General features: G+C 54.5%; 1 protein-coding gene across 1 annotated transcript in view; it reads left to right on the plus strand.

Annotated features, from left to right (window-relative positions):
- Window positions 1-519: 519 nt before the first annotated feature.
- Window positions 520-13,257, plus strand: part of LOC123649623 (inositol 1,4,5-trisphosphate receptor interacting protein) — a 31,098-nt gene continuing 18,360 nt past the window's right edge. The window contains exon 1 of the mRNA XM_045567774.1: window positions 520-693. The gene's annotated coding sequence lies outside the window, so the exon portion shown is untranslated. The remainder of the gene's footprint in view (window positions 694-13,257) is intronic.

Genomic DNA, 13,257 nt, shown 5'->3' on the forward strand with positions numbered 1-13,257 from the left:
CTTACTCAGAGAGAAAGGCAACACGTGCATTTATCGCAAAAGTTGGTGAGTTATTTTAATCCATTCGAGCCGCAAAAGAGAAAAAGGCCGGCATTGTGTCTCAACTTATACTTTCCTCCAAGGGACAAAATAGGTGGCCCCAGGAATTCTGCCGCTTGTAAAACGCGCCGCAGAAAACGCTCGTAGACTTGCAGTGACTTAACCCCTTCGGTTCCGCAGCCTAGACCGACTTTTAAGGTCGTCCTCCTCGCGGCTCCGTCCGCCGTCACCAGTTTAATCCAGCGGCCAGATCCCGTCTCTCCCAGTCACTGTCCAGTTCTGCTGTGCCGCCTGGAGTTTCTAGGGAGGGTGGTCACTGGGCAGATCGCGGCGGACCCTGGGCCCAACCCCCAACCCATACGGTCCTCCTTAAGGAGCTTCCGAGGCCCGGAATGGAGGCGGGTATTTTGTTCTAAGGAGGGAAAAGTTTCTGTGACATCCAGGAAATGAGCAACTCTTAAACCTTACGGAGCCCGGCAGAAGGAGGCCAGAAGGAGGGAGGCGGCCCGGGTGTCGCCGTCTGCGTCCCCCCAGCTTCCCAGTCGCGCATTCGCGGCCGCCGCCTGCGAGCAGCGGGGCCGGGGCCCCAGACCGTGCGCAGAGCCTGCGCTCGCGCGGTCCCCCCGCGGCGGGGAGCGGGGACCGAGGCCAAACGTAAGTCCTGGGCCGGGAGCCCATCGCCTCGTGCGCTGAAGGAAGGGCGCGATGAGGACGGGGGACTCGGCGGAGCTGCGCCCGAGACGGCGGCTGGGGGGGGCGCAGGGGGTGCGAGGAAAGCGGGCGCCTGCGCGGCCCCCGGGGCGGCTGACTTTGGAGACCCCCAAAGGCGCGTGCGGGGCGGGGCGCTTTGTCCTGCCGCGGCCCCTCCTCCGGCGCGGGATGCGCCGGGGTCTCCGCTCCCGTCAGGGCCGCGGAGCGGGGCGCGCTGGGCGGCAGCCGGCGCAGCGCGCAGCCCCTTCTCCAGGCGCACCGGGCCTCGGAGCCTGGGAGCCTCAGAGCCCGGAGCGGGACCACATTTTTGTCGCTGGTGTCCAGACGATCCGTTACTTTTCACCGTCTGAGCAGAGTGCTACAGCAGAAGGAGAAGCCGGGTCGCCCTGCTCCCTAGCCTCCTCCCTTCCCGCTGTTCCTTCCCTCCTCTCCTGCAAGGAAGGAGTAGGAGAGAAGTTTGTTTTCAGTTTCTGCAGCGGAGTTACGGGGTTGCTTCGGGCCGGATAAAGCCCCCCGCAGCTTCCTCTTTCAAGACTACTAAAGGACGAGACTCCACGCTGTGTAGACTTTCTCCTGGGGCTGCAAATACTCTCTGCATCCGACTCCTAACCCCATCCTCAACCCCGTCCCTGTGCCTCCGCCATTCTGGCTGCCAGGTGAAGGGACTCAGAAGCCCCACGGCTGGATTCCCCATCCGACAAGGTCCTTTCCGTTTAAAAATAAAAATGCTGCCGACCAGGAAGGGAAAATATTTTACTGAACCCGGCAGGGACCTCATTTTGCCTTTCGCCCCTCTGCCTGGTCAAAATTAGAAGAGTGTGGGAAACTGGTAGCATCCTGGATTTTGGTCTTTGGGATCTAAATCGGGGTCGCCTTCTATTTCCTTGTTCCTCTCTTGCATTTGACCCAGGGCCTTTCCATTTTACAAACCGGGTGTACCTCAGAGAGGCTGCCAGCTAAGTTAATCCGTGGTTGGTGGAGTTACAGGCCTAGGTTAGCCGGGAAAATGGGGTGGCAGACAAGCAGAATTGCTGTCGTTCCCTCCTTATAAAAACCGAAAGGCTATGTTTTTGAGCCCTCCCTGCCGCCCACATGTCTAAGTGGCTTTCATTGTTTGCTAATTCCCTGTGTGTTGCTGCTGCTCCAGGCCATTCTGCCCTCAGATTTTCCACTTGTGGGTAACCATGAAGTGGTTATACTGACTCTGCCCTCCTGAGTGGATGGAAAGGCTTTCTGTTCAAGTGCCATCCTCCAACTCGGTGACTTTCAAAGATGCAACCATTTCAACCTCTGGCGTTCAGGGGGCAAGGATCTGAACTTTTAACGTGATGTCATCATCCCAGAAGTTGTCACCTCTCTGCTCCTGCAGCACCCATGAGGGAAACAAAGAAGAGAGTGTGTGGGTGAACTTTTTATCAGAGGGCAAGAAGGGGCAGGAACTTCTGGGAAGAGGCTTCTGGCAGAATTGCCCCATCTGAGCAGGTATTGTCTGGGAGAAACCTGATTCTGTGTTTTTCCCTTTTTGGACCCTCTGGGGTCAATAAAAAGAAAGAAGGTGGGTGGGTTCTGTCGATGAAAAGGGTGCACAGTCTCCATGGGAACAGTGACTGTACACCCCACGCATGGAGCCCGGCAATGGTAGGGTTGGGCTGATGGAGGTCCCTAGCCCAGTTCTCAATGCTCCTTCTTGGGAGGGACACCCACTGCCAAACTGGACTGGCGTGGAGGGTCTGGAAAGTGCGTCTTGTGAGGGAGAAGGGTACACAGGGATGAGAAGCCTAGGGGGACATGACTGTGGTCTTTGGGTATCTCAGGCATTGTTGCTTGAGAGGAGAATACTTGCTTGGTCTGGCCTCAGAGACTCCCTAATTAGAAGAGACAGAGAGACAGGTCTCAGTTTAGTGCAAGAAGGAACTTTCCAACAACCAGAGCTCCTCAGCAAGTACTGTGCTACTACGAGTCACTGTCAGCAGAGACAGGTTGCTGTCAACAGGTACGAAGGAAAAGGTGCCTTCAGAGTCTGAGGCTCTGTGGTTCCATGTCTGGAGTTGACAGTGTCTCGGTGGGGATGAGGTGGTACCGTGGGGACGGGGATGAGGTGGTACGGCAGCCTGTGGGGCTGTGATCCGGAAGTGTACTAAGGGAGGGGCAGGTGCTCCAAGAGTGCTAGGGGGCTGAGAAGCAGGACTTTATTTGGCTGAGACTGGTCCATCCTGGATCCCCCTCTAATCCAGTCTTGCTGGGAAGGCAGGCAGAGCCATGAGGATACTGACAGTTGATGTTAATAATATGAACCTCCAGGGCTGCTGCTGGCCTACTCAGTCCCTTGTGTGAATTAGAGTAAGGTGTTTCCTCTCAGCAAAAGTATGGCACTTGGTACCATTTAGGAATAAAGCCTCATCCGGGTAGACACAGTCAAGACTCAGAGCTGGGAGAGCAGCGTATGCGCTAGATTCATGCTCATCTCCCCAGCCGGTGCCCTAGAGCAGTGTACCACTTGTACAACCATTCGCAGCAGCTTTTTTTTTTTTTCCAAAAGCACTTACCTTGTATAAATTCATTTAATCCTCACAGTAACCCTATGAGTTTAGTATTATTATCCCCATTTTACAGATGAGGAAACCAAGGCACAGGGAAGTTAAGTGTTCAGGAGCCTGGAAGCTGAGTCTTAATCACTGAGCATTCACAGAACAAGAAGCAAGTTAAGCTTAAAAAGTTAGTTTAGTTGGGGACCCTCATGGAAAAGAGCAGTCGCCTTTTTCTTTCTTTGTCAAGGGAGAGATACCTGCCCTCAGCCCAGGCGGAGGAGGATGGAAGACTCATTTGGCAGGAAAAAGAGGAGGAAAGAAACAGGCAAGCCCAGCCTTGATGGCTGACACGGAGGCCTGGCCCAAGAATCGAATGACTTTCCTTAATCACCAGGCGGTGTGTGAGGTGGCAGATCCAGTTTGGGGCCTGGTGGGAGAGTGATGAGTAAGTGCCACCTGGGTGTGGTGCAGAGGGAAAAGGCCCCAACCTAGGCAGAAAGTGAGTGGAAGGAGGTGAGGAATGTCCAAACGTGCTGTCCCGATTTTCCAAGCCCCTAATCCCCATCTGTGTCCTCTTCCTTCCTTGTTCAAGTCCTATTCACCTGCAGATGCCCTTCCCACGCTTGTCCCAAAACGCCATTTCACAGCTCCATGTATATATTCCCTTGGTTTCCACACCATACAGCTGAGCACTTAATCAGCTGGAACCAAGCATTTTACTACAACTGTCGATAGACACGTGGAACAATACCAGCTTCTCAGCAGTGAGGAACTCAAGATGTCTCCTGGGAAGGGCCAGCTGGCGCCCAGCAGATTGCCCACAGGTGGTGTTTACCTGGATCATGTCACCCGTCCCAGGGGATGGCTCTTAGCTGTGCCCACTCAGAAACCCTATTTCCAAAATTTTCTGAGTGGTTTGGACTGAAGCTACTGAGTCACCCCGAGAAGGCTCCCAGAAGTGGGCACACAAATCAGAATGCTCGTTTATTAATTTGCAAGGAGACTTTGTGAACATCACAGAGACTGTATGTTGTCTCTTCCCTTCATCCTCGACAAGCCGGGTGGGAAACCAAAGGTCAGAAGGTGGCTTGTGCTTAGCAAAGCTGGAGTGAGAGCCAGGCAGGAGGGTAGGGGCAGTGATGGCCAAGCATGCAGGGCTCTGCCCGCCTCTGGGGTCCTCTCACCAGTGGAGAGGTACTGGCCAGGCAGGCCAAATACTCAAATCAACCTGGCCAGTGCCCTCAGGGTAGGATTTCTCCCTTCCCTCTTCCATAATGTAGTGATTTTTCTTTGTGTTTATTTATTTGTTTAGTGCTTTGCAAGCATGATCTCCCAGTGACATAGATTTGCATTTGCATACGTTAAATAACTATTGCACAATCTCAGGGTTGTGGGGCCAGGCCACGGGGTAAATGCTACGTGCAAATCAAGAGGATGATCAGGTGACCTGAATGGATCAATAGGAAGCCAAGCACAGAGCGAAAGCACATGCGTGATCCCTGATCAGCACGGAGGCCGTGGGCAGTGGTAGGGCCAAGGCTGGCCACCTGTCACAGCAGCCCTGTGTGATCCTGGGGGTGAAGCAGTCCTAAGGCAGTGCCTGCTTTGGCTGCCTCAGGCCACCTGCCCTGCCCAGTGGCCTCTTTGGATTTAAAGGGCTCTTCCTGGTCTCTGTCCAGGCCCCTCATGGCTCATCTTTGGTGAGCTGCATCTCCAGGGCCCAGAGCCAAGGTGTGGCCACATGGGCTTTGGAGAGGACCACACTTGGGTTGAGTCCTGGCTCCACCACTTGTTAGTTACGGTTCTAGGTAGTTGGGCAAGCGCCTTGACTCTTCCAAGGCTCAGTTTCATCATCAGTAAAATGGGCATAACCCCACATCGAGCTGTTGGAGGGCTGAGCCAGATGAAGCCTAGAAAGCGCTGAGCACAGCGCCTGGCACAGACAGGCAGTCTGGCCTGTACGAGCTCCTCAGGGCGGTAGAGGCCAATCGAGGACCTACATTCTCTGTCGAATTGGGCCCCCAGCTTCCCTGTCAGCTCACTACTCCCTCCTCTGAGGCCTGGCCAAAGGGCAAGGCCGCAGAGACACAGACTGTCCCAGACAGGGAGAGGGAGATCCTTGGTGCCCTTCCTAGTGGTTTGTTTGGAGCTGAGGACAAAGCTGCTTGTCTGGACCTTTTGGACGACTCCGGGAGAGGGAAAGGCAGGTCTGGGGCAGGACCCGTAACAGGCAACCAGGGAAGGAGGAAGGGTGAGGAGGTTTCTGGGAGAGGAAGAGGGTCATTTGGGAGAGCACAGAGGCCTGTAGGTGCCTCCTCGAGGGTTTGGGGCCTGTGGTGTTTGCCCAGAGAGAGCACATTCCCCCTCCATCCACGTGGCCCACCCCATGACATCAGTGGAATGGAAGCACCCTGCCGGTGACATCACTGTTACCCAAGGCAACACCTCCACCTTGAGACAGGCATGGAGGAGAAAGATCAACCTCAACTGTAAGACACATGTTGGAGGGAAGGGACAGAGAAGGCGTCACATCCACAGGTGTGTTTCCCAGAGCCAGGGGAGAGGATGGGCTACAGGAGACGAGGGGTAGAGGGGAGGGCTGGATTCCGTGGTCCAGGCTGTGAGTCAGTTGGTGGTGGATCTTTAGGCCTTAGGCCTGGCCCAAGGGCAAAGAGCCCAGTGCTGACAGCTGCGGTCACCTTTAGTTCTCTGAGCGGGACTCCTGACGGGGGCTCTTGCAGCCTGGATCTGTGAGGAGGGTTAGAGGAAGGGCAGGCTGGAGAGTGATGGGGCCATCAGAAAAGTGGCTTTCCCTCCTTCACCCTCACCCCCAAGAGAAAGTGAGAAACAAGGATGCTCATGTCTTTACTATGGGGCTGCTTCATTGATTGAGCAATCGCGCTCCTCTGACATGCGCAGCTGTGCTGGGGGTTGGTTCACTGGCCTTGTGGAGTTGATTGAAAGCACACAGAGAGGAGGAATATAGGGAATCCACTTCCCCAGAGGTAGGACGGGCCGGCTATAGAAATCCACCTGACAGTTCACCTCCCTGTAGAATTCTCGATGGGTTAAACTGAACCTGTGGAACCCCTGCAGTTGGAGGTTGAGATATACGTGGTATTTGGGGCGTGGTGTTGGACAGGGCAGCCAGGGGTGTCGGCCCTGTCCCACCTGGGAGTGGCACTGTTTACAAGGTGAACTCACCTGGCAATTCTGATGCTTTTAATTTGGCAACCTGTGGCTTCAGCCACATCTTAGTATGTGATGCTTCCTGCTCTGCCCAAGACAGAAATTCCTAAGCAAGGGCTGCCAAATTCCAACACAAGGGGTAAAAGACACAGGAAAGGGAGAACTCCTCGCCCTGAATAAAGGTGAAAAGCTAGATGACATGGTAGTCTCTCTCCACAGAGGTTTCGTAACAGGAACTGCCTTGTTTTTCCTCTTGAAGGTATCTGATTAAAGTTTTTGCTTTGTGCAAATTCAGTTGCATAACTTCAAATGCTTCCCTGATGTCCAGCATGTCAGGGCCTAAAGTAATTGCTTTCGTTTTTGTGTGAACCTAGCTTTTCCAGGATTACAAATGAAAATTAGAGTATCATTAGCAGAGAAGAATATTTGAAGTTTATTATTCTATTTGCAAATCTGGTCCCCAAGTCAATTGTCATGACCTTTTCTTCACAGAAGTAAAATAGACTTTAAAAAAAATAATGGCTTCATTAACTGAGCACCTACTCTGAGCAAAGCCGCCATCCTGGGAATTTACATTTATTTGTTTCTGTTCCTCACAGAAGCCCTTCAAGGTGAGTGTTATCCCAGTTTTACAGGTGAAGGAACAGCTTCAGAGAGGTCAAGGCACTTGCCCCAAACTAAAAACAACAGAGATGAGATTCAAACCTAGATCTGCTCTCTCCCAAAGCCTTAGACTCTTTCTGCCACCTCTGCTTGGACACCATAGCCCGATGAACATAAAAGTGGCATAAAGAATCCCACAGAGTTTGTGTCAAAGGTGAGAAGATAGCAGGCAGACCACCAGCTCCAGGCCTGAGCTGCCTGGTCCCCTCCTGCTGTGACTCACTCTGTGGTAGTAGCAGATGGAACTCAGTTTTCTTGTCTGTTTAATGGAGACAGTAACAACTAGTAACGGATAGTATTCAGGGCACTTTGAGATCCTCAGATGGAAGTCCCTAGGAAAATTACAAAGCCCCCAATTATCAAATGACTCACTTCCAGGTGCATAACACAGTGGGACACTAACCGCCTGGGAGGAGGGGCTCAGCTTTGCCGCTATCCTGGGCTGTCACTGCTTTCTCCCTCCCCTCTAGGTCATTTCCGTGACACTGATACAGGAGAGTCTTCTCCCAGCCTGTATCAAACGAAAGGGAGGGTGTTGTCATAATGTTGGCCCTGCCTGCTGGTGCAAAACCATGTGCTCATAACACGCTGTTCTCATGGGAGCCTGTTTCAATAGCCTCTTAGCAGCAGTCAGGGGACCCGCCTGAAGTTCATGAAAGCGTCCTTTGTTTGCTGAGGCTTTGTTCCAGCGTCACTGAGAAGGCAGGGGATGCACATGCCTGGGCTGGAGGGGAGGGGAACAGGGGGTGCCTGAGTCCCACCCTGTGTGCTGCCCCCAGACGCCCGAGCGCATCCATGCCACTTCCTCCTCGATGCCTCATCCTAACACGTAGGCACCACCCATGCCAAAAGAGCCCTCACTCCCTTTTCCTTATCAACTGCAGAGAAGGCTTCCCCTTCCTTTTGGCCGAAAAGCCACCTCAAATGGCCCAGGTCACACTCAGAATCTCTTGGTGGAAAGAGCCTCATGATTTCAATAGGTCTAACTCCCTGCCTCATTCCCAGAGTTCATCTAAATCGTCTCCAGTCCTTCCCTAAACAGTGCAGGGAAGGAAAGCCCGAAGGTACCAGGTCGCTGGGCAGCACAGCAGCATGGGAAGACCGCAGGCTTGAGAGTCACATCCTGGCTCTGTGATGCTGGGTGAGTGAGTGGCCTCACCTCTCCATGCCTCAGTTTCCTCGTCTGCAAAGTGGATCTAAGTGCCTGCCTCAGAGATTTAATGTGAGAGTGATACACATGCTTGAGCCTCGATCCATGGCATGCAGTAGTTGCAATTTGCTGAAACTCCCATGGTGAGCCAGGGCTGTGAGGTTTGTCTGGTTTTCTCCAGAAATGGAGAATTGCCGGTCACTCTGCCAAGAGTTACTTCGCTGCTCCTTCTCTTAGCTCATCTGTATCAAACCCTGTAATCTTCTGTTTATCTTCCATTTCTGCAAGAAGGGGGTTGCCGGGGGTGAGGCAGATAAACACGTCAGGGTTCATTCCTGTGTCATTTTCTCGGTAAACCTAGGCAGTGAGTCGGCCTGCAGTTAGGTGAAGGCTGGTTGGGACCAAAAGGGGCTGCTCCAGGGCTGTGTCGTGGGGATTTCGCTCACCTTTCCCAGGGTACTTACACTGTTAGTGCTTTGCTCTCCTGGCTGCAGGGGGCTTCCCAGGAAGAAAGAATTTAGAAGTGACTTCATCCAGGCCTTCCCACTCCACTCCAGGAATTTCACATTCCTGCTCCTGGGAGTAAAAGCTGTGAGGTTCTTTTCCCAATCCTGACTCCATTGATTCATTCATTGTGCAGCATCCATGCAGAGTCTGCCCCCTCCTGATGCTGGATGCTCAGAAGCTGGTGCCAGAGCTGTGGGTGTTGTTGTTGCCAGGCTTGGGGGGAGGGAGGCGGCTGCTGAGCCTCCTGGGGGCCAGACTTCCTCCTCTCCCTCTGTGTCAGCCCCTTGGGGCTTTACAAGACAAGGAGGTGGAGGAGACAACTCAATCATAATCCCCAGGCTTTTGGAGGAGCTGCAGGGGTGTTGATAACCCCCCTCTTCCCAGATGTAACCAGGATGGTTTAACAAAGGGAAGACCTGACCTGATCACCCATACCAATGCCAGCAGCAATGTCATTTACAAAGTATTGCCATAGGACTGTGTGCACAGCCTCACTGATGTGCAGAATGCCATGAAGTGGGGATTCTTGTCACAGCAAGTGGGAAAGCCGGGTTCAAACCCGGGCTCTCTTGCTCCTGGAGTTTGGCCCCTTAGCTACTGTACTCTAATCCTCTACAAACGGCTCTTCTTAGCTGATGAGCTTTGGACCGTCTCTTACTGGGTGACCTTGGGAGTGAGAGTAAGTCCTTGTGAGCTTGACACTATTGGTGGCAGCTTGCTGGGTCATGGGTTCATGCAGGAAGCAGGCATTATTTGAACACCTACTACGTGCGGGGAGCCTCGGCAGAGCACGTACATCACTCCTTATCTCTGCGTCCCTGTGGCTGGAAAATGATGTGGTTGTAGGTTATTGTTGTCATTGTTTTGATTTGTGTAATTCACAGGGAGCGGGACTCTTCGTAGTCATAGATAGTTCTGGGAGCAATTTTGCTAACTGTTCTAGCCTTACGGTGTGGGGCCCTCTGCCTTCCGGAGAGGAGGGGAGCAGAGGCCTGGCTCTGTTGTTCAGCTCAGGTCCCAGCAGCAGAGCCCCAGCAAAGAAGAGCAAAGAAGCCGACCACAAGCTCTTGATGTTTTTTACAACTGGGTTGGCCTCCCTCTTGTCTTTGTGTCTCTTGTTGTTCCCCTTTATTAAGATGAAAGAGGTTTTTAGATCTTTGCAGGCAGAGTGTGTGCGGGATATGTGTGTGTGTGTGTGTGTGTGTGTGTGTGTGTGTGTGCAGGAGGCCCAGAGGCTTCCCTTCCTCCCTACCCCTCCTCCTCTCCCCAGCCCAGCTGGGGCCCAGGCTTTGTGTCAGGTACGCCTAAGCCACAGGGGACCGGGGACCTGTCGGGGTGGAAGAACAGTCTGGGATTTTGCTGTGTTGGGGCTGCAATCCCAGGAAGCCGGGACCTGGGTAAGAGACGGTGGGGTGGGGAGGCTGGGGTGGGGAGCTGGCCCCTCTGTGGCCGTGGAAAAGTCCTGAGGGGCCGTCCTGCCCTGTGCCCCAGAGGCAGGATGGAACTCTGGCCGAGTGTCTTTCTGAGCTGGGCTCTCTTTGTTCCCATCTGGGGATCAAAAGGAAGGTGGCTGCTGAGTGCTGGCAGTTTGTGTAATTCCATCCGTCCCCTTTCTTCCGTGAAAAGGGAAAGCGAGGAGGGGGTGAGGAGTGGCCAAGGGAGGGCTTTGTTTCCTCTTTGTTTTCCTTTGTGTTTACTCTCCCATTGGGTTCCACCTCCCTGGGAGCCCTTGTGTCTGATGCAGTTTGTAGCCGACTTCCACCCGGTGCAGGCTCCCTCCCTGCCCTGATGAAGGAGGCAGGGGGTGTACAGAACGCAGGGTGGAGAGAGAGAAAGGGGACAAGTTTGGGGAGCCCTGGCCCAAGGTGGGTGTTCATGTCCCCTTGGTACCAGCACCTGCGGGTGAGAGGGGGCCTACAGGCTAGGGGACATTCTGAGGAACACCCCCCCAAGCCAGGCCAGTATAGGACAGTGGGAACTAGGGCTGCAGTGCTGTAATTAACAAACGCCCTGAGATTTCAGCCGTGGAAATCTGAGGTGGGAGTCCCTTCCGGCAGGCTCACTGTAGGAAACTCATCCTTCCTGCGAGGTTGCGCTCGTGGAGGGCTTCTTTGAAAGCAGGTGCCTCCAGTGCCTTGTGTGAGCTGTGGGTCCCAGGATGGTGTGTGTCCTTGGCACAGCGAGCAGGTCTGTGCCAGGCACTTTGGGGACTGTAAGGACAAACAAGACCCCGCCCTTGCCCCGAGGAGCATACAGCTGGTGAAAAGGCAGATGGCTATGGCAGGGAGACAGTGGGGTCTGGAGCCTTGGTCTGTTGTGTGATCTTGAGCAGATTGCTCCCCTTCTCAGCACCTTGGGCTCCTGCCTGGGAAATGGGCTGATGGCCCCTCCCCCAGGGCTGCTAACTAAGTCAGATGCGCTACAGATAGAAGCACGGGAACAAGGCTTTGCTGGGTACCTGCTGTGTGCTGGGCATATCTGTGGAGCCACCTGGCTTACACAGGACACTGGCCTGCACTCAGAGCGGCCTGATGAATACGTCCATCTCCCTGCCTTTGTTCTTCTGTCCCTTTCAAGAAAGAAGGATTTGTCTCAGGAGTTGGGGGGCAGGGACCCGGAACACTCCTTGGAAGTGGCTCCTGAGACAGACCTGCTATGTGGACAGTTGGGTAGGGCTTGGGCCAAGGAGAGGTGAGGCGTGGGTGGTTCGGGGAATGGTGGGGGAGCACAGGAGGTGTTCAGAGGACAGTCTATGACCTGAAGTGGCTGGGCCAGGCCCTGAACATCCGACTGAAAGCTCTGACCTGTGTCGCATGGAAACAAGAGAAGGGGGACCTCCAAGGTGGGGGCTACCTGGGAGAAGCAAGTGTTAGAGAGAGCTCAAAAGGTCTGCACTAGCCAGGATGTGACAGCCCTGCCTTACGTAGAATCCCAGGCTTTGATGCGGAGCAAGGGCTGGGTCAGAGATGGCAGCGAGACAGAAGGTCCCCAAACAGAAAGGGAAAGTCGATGGCTAGGAGCTGGCTGGAAGAGGAGGATGCCTCACGCTTTGAGACTTCAACTGCGTTAGTCTCCTGGGGCTGCTCTAACAAACTGCCCCAGTGCTGGAGGCCAGAAATCAAGGTGTGGCAGGGCCCCATTCCCTCCAGGTGCCCTCGGGGAGCATCCTCCTGGCCTGTGCAACTTCTGCTGGCCCCAGAGGACCCTTGGCTGTGGCATCGTCCTCCCACCCCTGCCTCCGAGTCCCCTCACCTCTCCTCTGTCTCTTCATAAGGACACATGTCATTGGATTTAGGGTCCACCTGGGTAATCCAGGATGATCTCCTCTCAAGATCCTTAATTAAATCACGTCTTTAAAGACCCTTTTCCCAAATAAGGTCACATTCGTAGGGGCTGGGCATTGGCACAAGGACACATCTTTCTGAGGGCTGCCACTCAACCCACACCACACAGTGACTGTTGGACTCGAGGGGCCCTGGAGGGGATGGATGAGAGAAAAGGGGATGTGGCCCAGCACTTCAGGGTCACAGGGGACCCTCCCTTGTCTCTGTGACTGTTGTACTCTTTGTCGTCCCTTCTCACTCCCCTTCCCACAACGCAGCTGCATACACCAGGCCTCTGTCTGTCTGTCCCAGACCCTGTGATTTCTGTGACGTCCTGTGGGGTAAGGCCTTTGCTGTGGGGCGTCAGGCAGGGCAGCTGGCTGGAGGGACACCCGTCCTTCCTGGGCGATTGATGGCTTCCTTGCCTTCTCCACCTGCTCACCCGGATGTGCATCAGCCGATGGGGTGTGGGAACAGGAAGGACGTGGCTCGCCCACCCGGAGTCAGCAGAGTCCAGGCCGCTGTCCTTCCTGTGCCTTGGCTGGCCGCCCTCCTGACCCAGTCCAGAGGATGGGGTTGGCATCCTGGTGACTTTTTGGAAACTCTTCCCTCTTCCAAGAGTGGGCCCTGAGGAAACTTAATGCTTTGAGCGGGTGTCACCAGGCACCTCCTGAGTCCAGCTGGGATGTCCCCATACAGAGAGCACAGGCTCACCTTAGCAAAAGGGTCAGCTCCGGCCCAGTGGACACTTTCTCACTGCCTCATGGTTGGGGCCACCTCGAGCAAGCACGTGGATGGGGGGCTCCTCTCTGCTCTCTCTGCTCTCTCTCTCTCTCTCTCCTGTCCTGCTCCCCCACGCTCACCAAGGTCTAGTATTGACCTCTGAGTCCTCCTGAGCCCAGGGTCCTGCTCAGTCAGTCCGGGCTCTCCCCTGGTTAGGGGACGGCAGTGGGGTCTCCTTGGGATCACAGACCTTGCTCTGTAATGCCAAGTGCTCCTTCGAGCGTAACCATTAGGCCTCTTTGCTAAGGTGAGGCTCTGCTGTCTACATGTGGACACACTGGCAGGACTCAGGAGGGGCCTGGTCACACCCACCCAAAGCATTGAGTTTCCTCAAGGCCCACTCTTCGAAGAGGGGGAGGCTTCC

The sequence above is a fragment of the Lemur catta genome, chromosome 14, assembly GCF_020740605.2.
Source record: "Lemur catta isolate mLemCat1 chromosome 14, mLemCat1.pri, whole genome shotgun sequence".
NCBI classification, from domain to species: Eukaryota; Metazoa; Chordata; class Mammalia; order Primates; family Lemuridae; genus Lemur; species Lemur catta.